This window comes from Phyllostomus hastatus, unplaced genomic scaffold (assembly GCF_019186645.2).
Source record: "Phyllostomus hastatus isolate PE091 unplaced genomic scaffold, TTU_PhHast_1.1 phas_scaffold_200, whole genome shotgun sequence".
In the NCBI taxonomy this organism is placed as follows: domain Eukaryota; kingdom Metazoa; phylum Chordata; class Mammalia; order Chiroptera; family Phyllostomidae; genus Phyllostomus; species Phyllostomus hastatus.
The window spans coordinates 2,041,733-2,059,116 of NW_025334016.1; the positions used below are offsets into that span (position 1 = coordinate 2,041,733).

Consider the following 17,384-nt stretch of genomic DNA (forward strand, 5'->3'; position numbering starts at 1 on the left):
CATCCACTCCCCTTAGATCATGTCCATGGGTTGTACATATAAGTTCTTTGAAGTCTGTTTCCTATACCATTCTTGACCTCTTCCCATCTATTTTATGCCTACCAGTTATGCTTATTATTCCCTGTACCTTTTCCCCCTGTTTCTCCCCTCCCTCTCCCCACTGAAAACACTCTCTGTGATGTCCATTTCACTGATTGTATTCCTGTTCCAGTTGTTTGCTTAGTTTGTTTTCATTGTTCTTCTTTTCTTTTAGGTTCAGTTGTTGGTAGTTGTGAGTTTGTTGTCATTTTACTGTTCATAGTTTTTGATCTTTTTCAATTTCTTAGATAAGTCCCTTTAACCATATAATAGTGGCTTGGTGATGATGAACTCTTTTAACTTGACCTTATGTGGGAAGCACTTTATCTTCCCTTCCATTCTAAATGATAGCTTTTCCGGATAGAGTAATCTTGGATGTAGGTCCTTGCCTTTCATGACTTCAAATACTTCTTTCCAACCCCTTCTTGCCTGTAAGGTTTCTTTTGACAAATAAGCTGATAGTCTTATGGGCACTCCTTTGTAGGTAATTGTTTCCTTTCCTCTTGGTGCTTTTAAGATTCTCTCTTTACCTTTAATCTTGGGTAACTTAATGATGATATGCCTTGCTGTGTTCCTCTTTGGGTCCAGCTTCTTTGGGACTCTCTGAGCTTTCTGGATTTCCTGGAAGTCTATTTCCTTCACCAGATTGGGGAAGTTTCACAAACTGAAAGACTTAATGGGAAATTGCAAAATCTCTATCACATTGGGTGATTTTAACACATCTATAGTGACTCATGGGTCAAACAGATAAAATCTTAGCAAGAATATAGAACATTTGAATACCACAATGAATCAGTTTGAACTAAAGAATGTATATGTAACATTGCATACAATGATTAAAGAATTTTTTTCTGCAAGAACTTGAGGAACATTATGAAAATTGATTACATCCTAATCCACAAAGTAAATGGCAATACATTGTCTTCTCTCCTTGCTTCCCCTTGGTCCCTATTCAGTCTGTTTTCAAGTTCACAACCAGAGTGATCCTGGGAAAACCTAACCTGGGTAAGTCATACCTCTCTTCAGATTTCTCCAATGGCTTCACATCATACTACAAGTGAAAGTCTAAAGCCATACCATTATAGTAGCCCACAAAGCCCACCCACCTAGCCCTCCAACCAACTTTGTCTCTCTAATCCCATCTCTTCCTCACTCCCTCACTTAGTATGTGCCATGTACATTTTTCTCTGCTGTCCCATTAACAGATTAAGAGTGATTCAGCCTCTGAACTAGTTAACTTGCTGTTTCTTCTGCCAGGATCCTTCATGCAGATAATGAAACACTCAGTGACTCCTTCATCTCCTGTAGGCCATTTTACTAAAATCTTCAACACCCTATCCACAACTCATTCTTTATCACTTGTTCTGACTTCATTTTTTTCTAAATCATTTCACACTGTCTAAAATGTTACTGACTTTATCATCTGTCTCCCTTCACTATAATGTAAACTCCTAGAGCCTACGGTTTTTATTCTACTTTATTTATTGTTATATTTCTAGTAACTAGAGCAGTTCCTAGAATCTTGTCCACATGTAATAAGAATGAATGAATTTGGAAATTTAAAAGCACTTTTTATATAACTCTTGAGTTAGAGAAAAAAGTCATAATAAAATTATAAAATATTTCAAGCTAAATGACCAAATTCATACATATCAAAACTGTAGAATATAACTAAAGTAGTAGTTGTAGGAACTTTTATAGCATTCAGTATGCTTATTAGAAAAAAACAATCATTTAAAAATAATTAAGCCAACATCCAACCTAAGAATTAAAAAAGCACAGGATAATACACATCCTCAAAATATTGGGAAGTAAATAATAAAGATAATAAATATAAGCGAAAGGTAAGAGGCCAACAAAGCCCCACCCCAAAACAATTACTTGTAAGTACTAATAACTTGGACAAATTTCTGGTCATAAATAGAGAAAGCAAAGTAGACACTATTAGGAGTAATATAAATGCTGTAACTACAAACAGTACAGTAATTAAAAAGATAAAATGATGTTATGAATAATCTCGGTAATAAAATAAAAACATGAGATGAAATGGGAAAAATTCTGGAAGAATGCAACCTGCATAAACTGGTTCTATTAAAAAGAATAGAAAGCCATTAAAATTCAGAATCAGTAGTTTAAATTATTCTACCAAACACACGCATGCGTGCACACACACACACATTAAAATCAGATGGCTTTTCAGGAAAGTTACAGGAAACATGAAATAACAAAGAATTCCAATAATAAACCAACTTTTCCAGTAGCTAAAAAGAAGGGATACTTCCTCCAACTTATTTGATGATGACAATAACTTTATTAGCAAAAGTTTTTAAAATAGTATATGAAAAGTTATAGGACTGGACTCCTTGGAGAAATGGCTGATTCTAGGACTGGCGCTGAAAATGTACACAGTGAGCCTGGGGCATCTCGTAGTGCCAGAAAGGAAGGAAGTGTTTGGAAAAAACAAAACAAAATAGCACAAAGATTTGGGTATGTCAAAGGAACACAGAAGACAACACTTGAGTAACAAAAGAAATAACAATATTGAATTTTAACCCAGAGTAGTGAATAAATATCCGAGTTCACAGTGATGTAAATAAGTGACTAAATAAACAAATAATTAAGGGAGAAGAAACAAGTCTCCTGTGCAGAAGAATTCCAGATAATGTATGTAAATTCCCCTCCCTTAAGGAGGGGGAGCATAAATCTCCAGTCCTTGTTGGGGACCGCCCTGCCTGGTCTCAGGAAGCTGTAACCCCCTGTAAGTAAGGCTGAGTGAGAGACCTCCGGACCAGGAGCCACTAAGGAGACAAAACTTATTTCCCTGGCATGAACGTTCCCTGTTCTGTGCCTGACCTCCTAAGCTTGATCAGTTAGCCAATGACGGGTAAGATTTCCCACAGAGGGAATCATCTAAGACAGGCATGATCACACGGATGCCTCTGGGAAGAGACTCGGGGCTGTGGAAATGAAGGGGTGATCGACATCAACCCCTGCCCCCTCGGCTTTGTCAAAGCCTGAGTCATTGTTCTTAGAAGTGAGAAATCCAAGTCTTCTGGCTGCCTTTGTCTCCTCTGTTGACTCAGGCCTGCGGAAATAGCAGGGGCAGTGCAGCCCAGACCAGAAACGGCGGACTCCCAGGGTAATCAGGCCTGGGACATAGAATATGCAAGATCCTGTGAGATCTGTTTGCTGGAGGATGTTATTAGATTAGAATTTGAAGGCACAGACAGGAAACCTAAACTAGCCCTTTGAGCCATATGTTAAATCTCCAAGCTCTGCCCAGAATCACAGCAGGGGTTCTGTCTGCACCTTTGAAAGTCACCTACTTCTTTTGATCTTTTCTGCCAGACTGTGAATCCACAAACTAAGTCTGTATTCTCAATAAAAATCTGCTTGGGAATGGATATGGGATGGTCTCCACTAGAGAGAATGGCCGTTCTGTCCCTATTTCCCCACAGGACCTGGTTGTCTCTGTGTATGTTTTTCTCATGTTTCAACGAGCATCCACAGCAGAGATGGATACGGCTGGCCTGTATCTGCCGCAAGTCCTTAATTGTGGACTGTGTATAGTGACCTCCTTCCAAAGAGTATAGGATGTCAAGTTCTAGGCACATTTCATGAATACAGATGAGATACTCACAAACAAACTACCAACAACCTGAGTTTAGTCTTGTTGAAAAAAATCATCATTACCAAATTGTATCAACCCAGAAAATATTTCAACATCAACACAAATTTTAATAAAATTCACTAGATCAAGAGACTATAAAAGGGAAAAATATAAACAGATCAATAAAACATTTGGTACAGAGGCTCTGAGGTACTAATATCCTATTCTGAATTTGGTGTTGGGTACATGATTGCTCATTTCATTGTTATTGGTTAACTTGATATACCTCCCTTTTGTAAATATGCCATATTTCATAGTAAAAATGTGACTGTGAAGAAAAATGGTTTTGGGGTTGGCAGGTGGTTTGCTTGGAGATGTACTTACTTCTCTACAGTGGAGGAACTAATTTGTAGTATTTATTATGCATTTGGACATAATGCCCTCTCAGGACCCACCTACCCATGCTTCGATACCCATTTCCACCTCACCCATGCCCAGTGGTGTTTCCACAAGGTTTGAATCAGGTACACAAACCCAGGGGAAACTTAAAAGTATGTTTTTAGCTGGGAAATGATCCACAGCCTTTCAGGCCAGTGGGGAGCATGTGGAAGCGCCTCCTAAAGAGTGTGATACCTTGGATGCCTTAGAGAGATCTATGGCATCCACCACTTCTTCTCAGAGAATTTTTCTCCATTTCACCTCTCCCGGCTCCATTGTGAACTTCTCAGCTATCATCTCATTCCCGCAGCCATATACCTGGATTTTACTTCTTGGTCTGGTACCTTTGGCTTGAAAATCAGTTTACATGGTTCACCTGGCTGCTCCCCAGGGTGTAGCTTTTATATTTATTCTTCCCTTATCTGCATTCAGTGCACTGCCCATGAACAAATAATGCCCTGGCCTGAGTTCACTGTCTTGAGGGAGAAAGAGGCATATGCAACTGCTGTAGCTTAGCTCTTTTAACTGCATATTGACATGATTTTTGTGATGTAAAACAACTAACCTGCATGGAGCAAATATTTGTCCAATTGTGATATGAAAATGATAAATTTAATATTAAAACTACAAATAATTTTTCTAGGATAGTTACATAAGTGAAATTGATGAATGATGAGCAAGAAAATCACCTTAAATGAATTGCAGATATTATAATGACTTTTTATACAAATCATAGTTTCTCTAAAGCCATAGCTTTTTTTGTATTTGCATACATAGATATTAAATAACTCTATTTCTGCTCTTGGAAAGATAACTAGATCATTTTATATTCAATCTAACATTGGCATCACACTCACATTCTCAGCTCTTGTTCTTCAAAGTAAAATGGGACCTCCTCAGAGACTGACCTATTTACCAATCTTGAGATACAGGCCCACGACAATTCCTTTAATAAGAGCTCACTGATGAAAGTGCCCTAAAAACTGTCATGAGTAAGTAATTATCCAGTTGGTGGGGGTGTTTGATTTTTTTTTAATTTAAAGCATTTTACTTTACAATTAGATTTTCTTTTTTTGGTCTTTTTTTAAGATTTTATTTATTTATTTTTAGGGAGGGAAGGGAGGGAGAGAGAGAGAGAGAGAGAGAGAAACATCAACATGCGGTTGCTGGGGGCCGTGGCCTGGAGCTCAGGCGTGTGCCCTGACTGGGAATTGAACCTGCGATGCTTTGGTTCGCAGCCTGTGCTCAATCCACTGAGCTACGCCAGCCAGGGCTGGGGTGTTTGATTTTAAGTACAAAGAGAACTTACATACTTCAGAGTCATTCTGGGTTTGGACTGCATCCAGATTTTTGTGTGATTATTTCCCATTTTTTTACCATTGCTTTTCCTACATTTATTTGACAATTATCAGAATATGTTCAAGCACTTTAGTGTTCAAGCACTTTAAACAGGTACAACAACAAACACAAATAGTTCTTGGTGGGACACAGAAGTGGGCCTACAGTTGAGTAGCCTACTAGCCCTGAGTTGGCCTGCTTTATACACACAGTGCAAAGTGTTAGTTAAATTGGTTAGTTGCTTGAATTGACATAGGTTTCTTACATGAGATGATGATATGTTAAAATGACATATAAAATATGATGGTACAGCCCTGGCTGGTGTGGCTCAGTGGATTGAGCACCGGCCAGTGAACCAAAGGGTTGCCAGTTCAATTCCCAGTCAGGGGACATGTCTGGTTGCGGGCCAGGTCCCCAGTGAGGGGTGAATGAGAGGCAACCACACATTGATGATTCTCTCCCTCTCTTGCTCCCTCCCTTCCCCTCTCTAAAAATAAATAAATAAAATATTTTAAAAATATGAGGGTACAAAGAAATCTGAACTAGGAGACAGAGGTGTCCGTATGTTTACTATCTTTCAGTTAAGATGCCTTCACTCATCCCTGGTTAATATAGTAGCCTTACAAATTTTTGGTTTGTATTACTATGTAGATTGTGCTCTACACAAAGTAAGCTTGGTGTTGGGGGGGGGTTATAAATAATGCTTAGTCTGAAACACTAAGTCTCCAGGTGGAGAGAAAGGCAATTAGCAATGCAGGGGTGGGGCGAGGAATGGTGAATGGGGGATCAGTCCTGGGTTCAAGTCTACTAGGAGGAATAAAACAAAAGGCACTTAGCTGTGCTTGTCATCTGATTCCCTAACACAGCTTTAGGCCCTCTTGTAGAAAACACATTAGTTGGCAACAGTAAAATGATCTTGATGCTGAATCAGTTTCAGGTGGCATAAGACAGAAATCTCAGCCCTTTTACTTAATTGTGTGGCCTTAGGTAAGTGACTCAAACTTCACACAACTCAGTTACCTCACCTGGAAAGTAGTGCTGGCAACTACCTCTTTTGTGTGGTTGTATTCATTTAATAAATTTTAAAAGCATGTGTTAAACAGGAACAGCTAGCATTTGGTAGGCACTCAATAAATTATAACTAATAAAACATTAAGAAAATTATGTGCAATAAAATTTTATTTAGAGCTACTTACATCTCCCTCACACTCGGTCATTAATACACGTGTTTCACAACAGTTAAGTCTCAGACAGGCCTTGACCAGTCATCTGAGTGATGGCCACAGGATTCTCTCTTTCCCAACCTTCTGGCCATACTTGACAGCACATTGTAACACGGTCTTATAATGAAAGTCCTTGTCTCAAATTTAAATAAAGTACCAAATAGGACAGATATGGGGATGCTAGAGTGAGGGTCACAGAGACTCCCTCTTCCAATTACTACATTTTTAAAGAATACAAAGTAGGACCAGTTCAGTATCTCTTGACCCCTCTGCCTGATCAACAATTGAAATAGAGACCTACAATGGAAGCACTACCTTTAAAAAAAGAGCGATTTTATATGTCCAACCTGAATCAAGCCTGAGCTACAAAGAGGTTTTAATGCTAAGTGAAGTTTGGAGATTTAATATATTGCATCCGGGCATTCTAATCGCTGAACTGAGCTTGTATTTGCCACCTAAAGTGACCATGGGGCTGCCTATTACCTGAAAGTGAATGAACAGATACCTATGACCTCTGTAAGAGATTTCAGTGAAGAGTGGAGGAAGTTTACCCCCATACTAAAAATGATTAAAGGGACCCTGGGGGAAAGACAAAATATTAAGTGGTCTTTTCTTTCTTCCATTTTTATTGTGGTAAAATGCACATGAAATTTATCATTTTAACCATTTCTAAGTGAACGTTTCAGAGGAATTAAATGCCTTCGTAATACTGGCTACCATCACCCACTATCAATTACCAGAACTCTCTCATCTTGTAAAACTGAAACTCTAAACCTGTTAAACAGCAATTCTCCATTCCCCTCTTCCTCCAAGCTCCTGAAAATCACCATTCTACTTTCCATAAGTTGCCTTTTGAATGCGTTATTTTTTTCAAATAGATAGATTACCCATAAATGGTGGCATCATTTCCAACTCTTCACTCTTTAGTATCCACACATCTTGGTTGTTTCCAAACAGGTTTTGCATTTTTTTCTATATAATGCTTTTCCAAACTTTTTCTTCTTACAAAGTCACTGTCAAATAAATTATTCAGAATGTAATCAACTCTAACTTAATCTAGACCAATTTCTCTACTTCTGATCTCTTTCAAGATCAAGCAAAAAGGTGAAAAATGAAGAGAAGGAACTGAGGGACGTGGACAGCAGCGTAGTAATTAAGAAGGAGCAGGGAGTGGGTGGAGGTGGAAGAGGGTATGGGGAGATAAATGGTGATGGGAAAAATGAAATAAAATAACAAATAAACTACTATTAATGATTACCACCAAAGTATCCTCACTTATGTACATAATCTACTGTTCTACATTTGTTCTGACACTTTGGAGAAGGGATGATCACAAGGCAAGAAACACCATACAAAATAAATATTGCAGCATTAGCAGATATACTGAGAAACTCAGACATGGTTGGAAAGCCTTTTGGAAGAGTGAAAGAACAAAGCCACTTAAACACTTAGCTTCAATAGTAAAGAAGCCTGGCTGAGAACAGAGATCAAAGACAGAGGGAAAGGTTTTCACTACAGATTCAGGAATGTCATGTCTGAATTTTGCAGGACACTCCAGAGTTTTAATAATTGATCTAGTTGTTCCCTTTAGTACACTAGGTTGGTCAGAAGTTGTGTCCTAAATTTGGGGTTGATGACATGCTGGTTGGCATGGACCTGGCTTGGTAATGGCAAAACCAACCTCACATTCAGTAAAATGACAGTGGGGACATTGTCTCAAAATATACAGAGACTTTTCGGTCTGGTGAAATTGCTCACATCCAGGGAAAAATATTTCCACATATTTCTTAAGGAGAGACGAGGATATTCATGAAGACTGTATGCTACACAAAAAATACAGTATGAGCTCCGCGTGTGTCTGTGTGTCTTTTCAGACAATTTGATCCACTGCTCGCTTATTCAAAAAAATAAAAAGTCAGAATGTGGATCATGTGAGAGAATGAATATGACAACAGCATAAAAGGAACAAAAATAGGATTTCTTTTAAAAATGGGCAAATGTATATACATACTTTAGAAATGCCTTTTAATTATTTTTATCTCTGTCTGTCTCTGTTTCTCTCCCTGGAACTAGGGAACAGGAGTAAACATTGAAAATCATCAGGAAAAGACCAAGACTTTAAAAGAATTTGATAAATGACAGTTGAGTTAAGAAGCATGGAATAATTGAAAGTATTTTGCAGCAGGTCTATCAATAATTAAAACCACACCCTTTAAGATAATTTCTGTTTTAATTTTGCTGATTGCAAAGCACAAATTTAATGTGTGTATTTTTCTTAGGTTATTTCATCCTGCACTCAGAAACTTGAGCAAAGAATGAAAACCATATTTAGTTTTTTTCCCGAAAAGGAAGCTTGTCTTTAAGAGAGAAATGTACTACAGGAAAAGGCATGAGCAACAGCAGTGCACATCCACTCAGGCAATGAAAAGTATATTAAGACCACAGAAAGACCCAAAGCACACAACATACACACAAAATATGTGCTCTCCACCATGGGTACACACAAAGTATTAAGATGCATGACCAAAGAAGTGTCCAGAGATCACAATGAAAGTGATAGTGAATGGTAATATGATTTGAAACATTTTGAGAAAATTGCAATATTAAATATAAGGCTCTGTTGGAAAAAAAGGTACTTCTCTGAATGTGTTTGGGAATCTGCTTTATCTGTCTTCCTTTATCAAAACTGGTGATTTCTTGTTAAGAAATAATAAAGAGTTTTCAGAAAACACAGCTTCACTCGGTGCACTGTAGGGCTATGGTGTCAAAACACAGAATGGTGGTGTCAGTCACCCTGATTCTATGCCAGCTATGAAAAATTGGGCACTGCAAGGGTGACAAGCATGTTCTTCGGTCTTAATTGTCAACTGTAGTAATCAATAACTTTTATTTATCTGTCATTTTTGTCCTGACCTGCCAAGTATTCATATATAATTGAGCTTTCATAATTTTAATTAAATATTTTATTCTATTACAGCTGTCCCAATTTTTCCCCTTTGTCCTCCTCTGCCCAGCCCCACCCCACTCCCACAGCCAATCCCCACACCATTGTCCATGTCTATGGGTCATTCATACATTTCCTTCTCATAATTTTAAAGTAAATTTTAGTTGTCTTCCTCTTTAGTTTTTTTCTTCATCATATGGAAGATTCTGCCTATACTTTGTCTATACATCATGTCCCTTGGATCAACTTTCTCAAATGCCATATTTAGCTGTCTTTTGCTTCCACAGGCAGTTTCTGTTCTCAGCACTGTTCACTGGCACACCACTTGTTGGCTCAAGATAAGGAATTTGTAAAGAGTCCATAGAGTAAATGTCAAAGTGGCCAGAGTTTGAAACCACAATAATGCAGCTTCATCATCTTACTTTATCTAGAGATATCATTTCCAGGCGTGTGACTCTTGGTATTTAATGCTCTGTATCAGTGGGGATTCGCTGCCCTTTTGTGCTTTGCTCCATGGTGCTCTTTCAGATGGCTTGGATAATTAAACTTCTTTCTGCCTTTTACTTCTAGATCCCTAGTAGTTTATTTATGTATTCTGAAGCTGAATAAAATGTCTCAGAGTTAATTTTCAAGAAGCCAGGGGTCACTCTTAGTGTTCCTCGGTCTTAAAGGTTGGTTTATAAGGTGCACTTGGAGAGGCATCATCATTTACCTTCATCAGTCAATTAACACATTGTCAGAATCTTCATACTGCACTGAGATTCATAGCCCTCGTAGTGGAAGCCAAACAAAACAAGGTGATTTAGAACTATTGTGTCAAGAATATACCGATGCTGGTGAGGCCAGGCAGAGTGGAGCCAAGAGGTCCGGAGCAGTGTAAAGGTCATTGGAGTCACTTGCCCATATGCAGCTCCTTCTTTGTTAGAGCCGGCCCCCACCCACCCCAGCATGCTCTTGCCCTCACCAGGTTGGCTCCCCTGTGCTCAGCTTCAGCACCTTGGCCCAGAACAATGCTAAAAGTAACTGGGCCCTGGGCTTCTGGAGTGATTGGGCAGCCCCTTTCACGTCTCCTGAAGAACAGCTCTATGGTGAGCCACCTGATCCTCTACGATATTGCTCATATACCCTGAGTGGCTACAGATCTGAGCCACGTTCAGACCAGAGTGACTGTGAAAGGCTATCCGAGACATGAGCAGCCACCAGACTTCCTGAAAGGTTGTGATTTGGTGGGTATCCCGACAAAACCAGGCAGGACACAGGATGACCTGCTCAACAGCAATGCCACAGTCGTGGCCACCCTGACTGCTGCTGAGTGCAGCATTGCTCTGAGACCATGATCTGCATCATTTCAAATCCTGTTAACTCCACCATCCTGATCACAGCTGAAGTTTTCAAGAAACATGACATCTACGACCCCAATAAGATCTCTGGGGTGACAACCCTGGACGTTGTCAGCATCAACACCATTGTCGCAGAACTGAAGGGTTTGGATGCAGCTGGAGTCAATGTTTCTGTCACTGGCAGCTGTGCTGGGAAGACCATCATTCCCCTGATTTCTCAGTGCACTCCCAACGTGGACTTTCCCCAGGATCCGATGGCAACCCTCCCTGGGGAAAACCAGGAGGCCAGCACAGAGGTGGTCAAGGCTAAAGCTGGAGAAGGCTCTGCCACCCTGTCCATGGCATATGCTAGGGCCCAGTTTGTCTTTTCCCTTGTGCAAGCAATCGACAGAAAGGAAGGAGTTGTTGAGTACTCCTTTAAGTCCCAAGAAATGGACTGTCCCTACTTCTCCACACCATTGCTGATGGAGGAAAGGGGCATCAAGAAGAATGTAGGCATTGGCAAATTGCCCCTTTCAGGCAAGATGATCGCTGAGGCCATTTAAGAGCTGAAAGCCTCAATCAAGAAAGAAGACTGTAAAAAGAACATGAAATGAGAAAGCAGTTACTGAGCAATCCTTTTCCTTAACTTACGAACACATCATGTCACTATCAAGTCATTTCAGATATGTTTGTATTTCAGTTTGCTTTGATGATGAGTGTTGTATTCACATTACCATCCCTTCCAAATCGTAGGTCAGTCTACCGGTGCCTCAATAAGAAACAGGCTTTGATATTCTTTAAAAAAAAAAAAGAATACGCTGATACCAGTTAAGGTAGACAATGCTGACTAATCATTGCTAATGGGACCAAAACTAGTGACAACTCGAGCCTGATGTGACAACTTGAGTGGACATGAAAGAAACACCATTTTCTTGGACACCATGTAATGTGCTTAAGGATAAGGAAGAAACTTGGGATTTTCAAAAATCTCTCAGCAGCTGCTTTGATACAGCTACTTGCAGTAGGGGTGAGTCCTGAGAGGCCTGAGAAGATGCAGATGCAATGCTTCCTCAACTTTAACTTATACATGAATCACTATGGGTCCGTTAAATGAAGATTCTGATTCAATAGGTCTGGATGAGAGAGGCCAGTGGTCTGCACTTCTAGAGAACCCTCAGGTAAACCCAGTGCTGCTGGCATCCTTGGACCACACTTCGTGTAACAAGAATTGAGAGCACTAGGGGTGGAATCTACTGAATGGGCAGGTGGGGAGAGGAGGGAGGGATGGGGCTGGCAGAGAATAGGGGGTAAATATGGTTCTGATGAGGCAAGCAAGATCTGGAAGGCTTTACTCTTCATCGTGCTGCACCCCTTCCTCATGACTTCTCAAGTACTTAGAAAGTTTAGTAATCCAAACTATATAGTGCTATTTGATGTTTTTTTTTCCTGAAAATTGGTGAAGGGGCTGACATTTGTACCTAGGGTGTTTAAGGGTAGAATTGAGCATTTGACTTGTTGTGGAACCACTTAAAGAGAAGAACAGAAGAAGCAAGGGTTTGGGAAAGGAATTTAGACTCGAAGAATCATGAAATTAGATTCAAATGAAGTTTACCTTAAACTCCCAGGGACGAGAAGGCCCTAGATGACATCTGCATTATAATGATATAATAATTATAATGAGTGCTTACCACATGCCAGACATTACACATTATATAAATTACCTCATTAATGCTCACAACTCGAAGATGTAGGTATCACCCCATTTTATAAAGAAAGGAATGGAGGCTAATGGCATGCCCAAATCCATACAGTCAGTAGGTTCCAGAGTGAGTATCTTAACCTTGGTCTGGCTGAACCGAAACCAATTCCTAACTTTGTTCACCAAAGAGTGCTTAACAACAAAACTTTCTCAAGTAATAAACCAGGCAAAACCAAGTATAACTTCTTTTAAGATCTTCATGATGATTTTCTTTCAATGTCCCCTAAGATTTTCAAGTTCTCTAGATTGATTTTTACAAAGGACATTTTAACTTGTGAGCAGATATAGTTTCTATTTTGTCCACATTTATAGAATTATTGTAATCTCCATGGGAGGGGCAGGGGATGTGAAACAGTAGGTTATGGAAAAGTTGAAAAAAAAGATTCAGGGAATGACAAAAAGCACTGGTCTTCATATCATCCTGATAGTTCTACCTATATTTGTTTGGATCTGAATTAGCTGACATTTGAATTGTGACAGACTGCTGACAAATCATGCTGCACTACTAACTCACTTTACAGACACATTTTAGAGGTGAAATATAGAGGTGAGAGCTACACTGAAATACAATTCCTAAGAGGAACATTTCTCCACTAGCCCCAGTTCCCTAGCATTGCTGACATTTAAGACCTCCTTTTGGAAATTCCAGAGAGAAATCGCTTAACTGCACTCTTGTACTTGGAAGTGCAAGTATAAATTGCTCCACAGACCCTTTCTACTTAATCCTTTTTTAATTTCAGCCTTTCCTTCAATTAACTTTGAGCCACCACTATACTTGAGATGTATACATTTGGGGTTCACTCCTTTTCCCATTAATAATGTGAATCCTTCAGACCACAAAGGAGAGGAGGGACCCACACTTTCTAACGAAAACTGCCTTATACCACAGATATAGTCCCTATGAGGAGAGCACTTGAGAAGGGCTTCCAGCCACAACTCTGAGACTGTGAATACTACAAAACATGAACCCATGGGAGAGAATACAACAGTGCCAATCATCATGGATGAAACTGGTTTTCAGAAGAGAAACTGACCCTGTTGCTGTCTAATTTGGGAAGAGGGCGTGTTCTAGGCAGGCATTTCTTTGAATTTTTCTACCTAGTCACAAGTGTTTTCATTCAAATATCCAAGGATTAAAGATCTCATTGAAAACTCACCAAGGAGTGAGCACAGATGGCTATAGGGTAAAATCTAAAGTCACATAGGAGGCTTAGCTAATGAACTCCAAAGAGCAATGGAAAGGGTGAACGATTGCCCACTGTAATTCCTGATAATGATGATTTCATCTCTGCTCTAACTTCCCTTGGCTTGTGTTGAAGTCAAGGGCTAAGTGATGGTTCAACACTAATCCCCTACACGCTCCATCAAGCATAAGCTAAACCTGTTCATCCCACCAAAGTACTCAGCTATTTGGGGTAGCCATTTCTCAGGCTTCCAGCGGTCTATTTCAGTTCAGTCCTCAACCATGGTGCACACCAGGAGAGGTGGAGAAGTGATGTGTCAGGCTGATGGTGGCCAAGCATTATCGAAATGCTACCAGGATGATAATATGTTGGTAGGTGAGCACCTGCTTCAGAGTAACCAAAAACTTCAATTTATTGTTGTAGCAACAAGAAGACAAAAAGTTTTAAAACGCAGTCGTGAGGTGCTTAAAGTGCTTATACCTGGTCATTTCTCCACAAAGCTGTGACTACAACAAATAAAATATAGATATGAAGGAAGATCTGTGCCGATAAGTGCTTGTTATTAAGGAAAGAGAGGCTTGAAAACATGGAGAAAACATTTAGATTTAGTCCCACTAGAAATATTCGAGTTTTCCCTGTATTCCTACCTCCTGGGCATCCAATTCACACTTCTTTCATTACAATAAACATATTTATTTAAAACTAATCACCCTTCAACTCCAGTGGCCTCCTGTGTTTCTGCTTTCAGGATTTATTTCCTTTCTTTGTGGGTGAGTAAATTATTATGGCCATAGTTACTACTGCAAAACAATTAACTTGAAATCAAAACATCAACGCATAGTGTGAGTGTGCTGTTACTGACTTAAATTAAACTGATTTAACAATATACATTTTCAATTGGAAAAGACATTAGAAAATGATGGAATTGCATTTTCTGAAGGTGGAAATTTATGTTCTTATTTTTTTTAAAAAAGAATAGCAATTATTACTCACAATATTTGTGATAACTATAAGCCAAGAACAATGCAACAAGCAATCTCATAATGCAATACAGAACATACTATGACCTGGAATTCTCTTGGACATAATTAATTATCACAAATAACATGCAAGTCTCAGGATATAATGGTTTTATTCCCATCAGAATCCTAGCAAGGACCTCAAGGACGAAATATAGTATAGAGAGTAAACGACTGAAGTATTCTTTGTTTCTAATTTCTAATGTATTTTGCCAACATTATCTGTTATACTGAAAAAATGTTGGTGGATATTTCTAATCTTTTAATGATTGGTTCATTGTTTCCCCCTTCATTCTATTTCTTCCTTTCTGAGAGCAAACAGGTCTAACCAGTGCATGCCTGGATGTGATCCCAGTGCTGAAAGTCCACGGTGTAGTAAGACCTTTCTAGGATCTGGGAAGAAGAACACGACTCAAAGAGCTGAGCAAAATAGCTTGTTCCTGATGGGTGGAGCCTACTCCATTCGGATGGTGATCTGGATTCAGAATAACTGGAGGACACCTGTCCACTGCCTGCCTAAAGAAGGAGTAGAAGAGGCTGCTGTGACAATGACAAGACTGGTTGGTGACTTGAACCATGTATGACATTCTTGGGCTCATTTCTGAAAACAGTCAATTATTTCTGCTTAGTCCCTAATGGATTAAGTCCCCTCTGGTTTATCCCAAACCACGAACTTTAGTAGGTGGACATTTCAACTGCTAAGCAAATGTAGAGAGGGTGCCCTTGCTGACAGACTACGAACAGACAACATGACATTTACTCCTCTTTATTTTCTTAGGATACGTTCAAAGTCTGGAAAATGCTCCCCCCCTCCCCATCTCCTCCACACCCTCTACCTCCGGCCAGGATACATTTCTACTTTTCTGATGAATTTCCCAATCTATGCATCCAACCTCACCCCTCACACTGTTGCCCCCATTTTTTCTGGCCTGACTGATTCGAGCATGGGGCTGATCTCTTCCTTTACTTCAGGGTCTACAGAATGACTCCTTTCTGCCTTCCCCTGGCTGCACAGCTCAGACAGAGTCATGCATCAGAGTTCTGTGATTCCAATTTTCAAGAAGCTCCTTTTAAAAAAAAGATGTCATCTCTTTATTTTTAGAGAGGGTAAGGGAGAGAGATAGAGAGGGAAGGAAACATCAGTGTGTGGTTGCCCCTTGAGAGCCCCCTACTGGGGACCTGGCCCACAGCCCAGGCATGTGCCCTGACTGGGAATTGAATCAGTGACCCTCTGGTTCTCAGGCTGCACTCAATCCATTGAGTCACACCAGCCAGGGCAATTTTGATGGACCTCTTACACTGCAAGAGAGAGCTAAGGCCCTCAGACTTTGGCCCATTGAGGTCCAGGGATAAGGGTGACTATTGTGACATGGTGTCCTAGGTTAAGCTCACATGAAAGAGGGGGCATCTGACCTTTGTGTGACACTATAGTGCAGGGTCAACAAAGTCAGTGCTTCTAAGAGGTCTCCAGCAAATTCTCTTGAGCTAAAGACTTTTTTCATATACTTCTCAGATTTCACTTATTATTTTACTCATACTTCACTTATTTCTCAGATAAGGTTCTATTTCAGTCCTTGTTTCTACCTTTCTCTCTCTCTCACACACACAGACACACACACACCCCTTAGTATCACCTCTGATTCCACTTCTACCCAGATAACTTTTTTTGTAGGTTTCATTCCATGTTTACTAATTGCTGAAATCCCCCACTCTACTTTTTCCATCTTTAGGGTAAATGCAGGTCCACCATCTCTCATTTGAAACCTTTGGGGCTAGTTGTATTAAGGAATTCAGACTTGTCCAGATTTTCGAAGGATACTATGGTGCACATTCTGTGAACTAGACAATACCCAACAGGGCATGTGGCTACCTATCTATTCACACTAAGTGGGACAAATAAAAAATAAATAGCCTCAGATCAATTGGAAACTATGTTTCCAAACAAATAATTTTCCAACAAACTTACAAAAAATAAAACCCTTTGTCTTGAGAGCTTTTCATTTTTTGAAAGTCGAGATTAAGGATGGTTGATCTGTATTATGTAGTACACATTCTACAAATGATTAACAGAAAAATGGAGCATTTTAGGAGAATTGGCTTTTTGTTGTTAAAATGGCTTATTTTCCTAATTTTGGAGACAGTGCAGAGACAAGTTTGTAGGTAGTACAAAGAAGGATGGAGTCACTCCAGTAAGCAGTTGAGAACAAGCCAGAAAAATTAAGCAAAAGGAGGGTGGGGGTGGCAAGAGTCAGGGTGGAGGAGGAAGAAAGCCAAATTTAGAAGGAGTAAAGATGAAGAAAAAATATCAGCTGACTAGAAATGGAACTTATTAAAGGGCAGGTGATAGAACTTGAAGAAAAAACATTTCTTTATAACTTCAAGGGCATGGTCAAGAAATTTTCTTAAATATTATTTTTAAAAGTACATTACAAGCCCATGAACATAAAACCAGGTAATAGAAATCTATCA

General features: G+C 39.6%; 1 pseudogene; it reads left to right on the plus strand.

Moving 5' to 3' along the window:
• Positions 1-10,641: 10,641 nt before the first annotated feature.
• LOC123832682 lies at positions 10,642-11,516 on the plus strand (annotated as a pseudogene).
• The last annotated feature ends 5,868 nt before the right edge of the window (positions 11,517-17,384 follow it).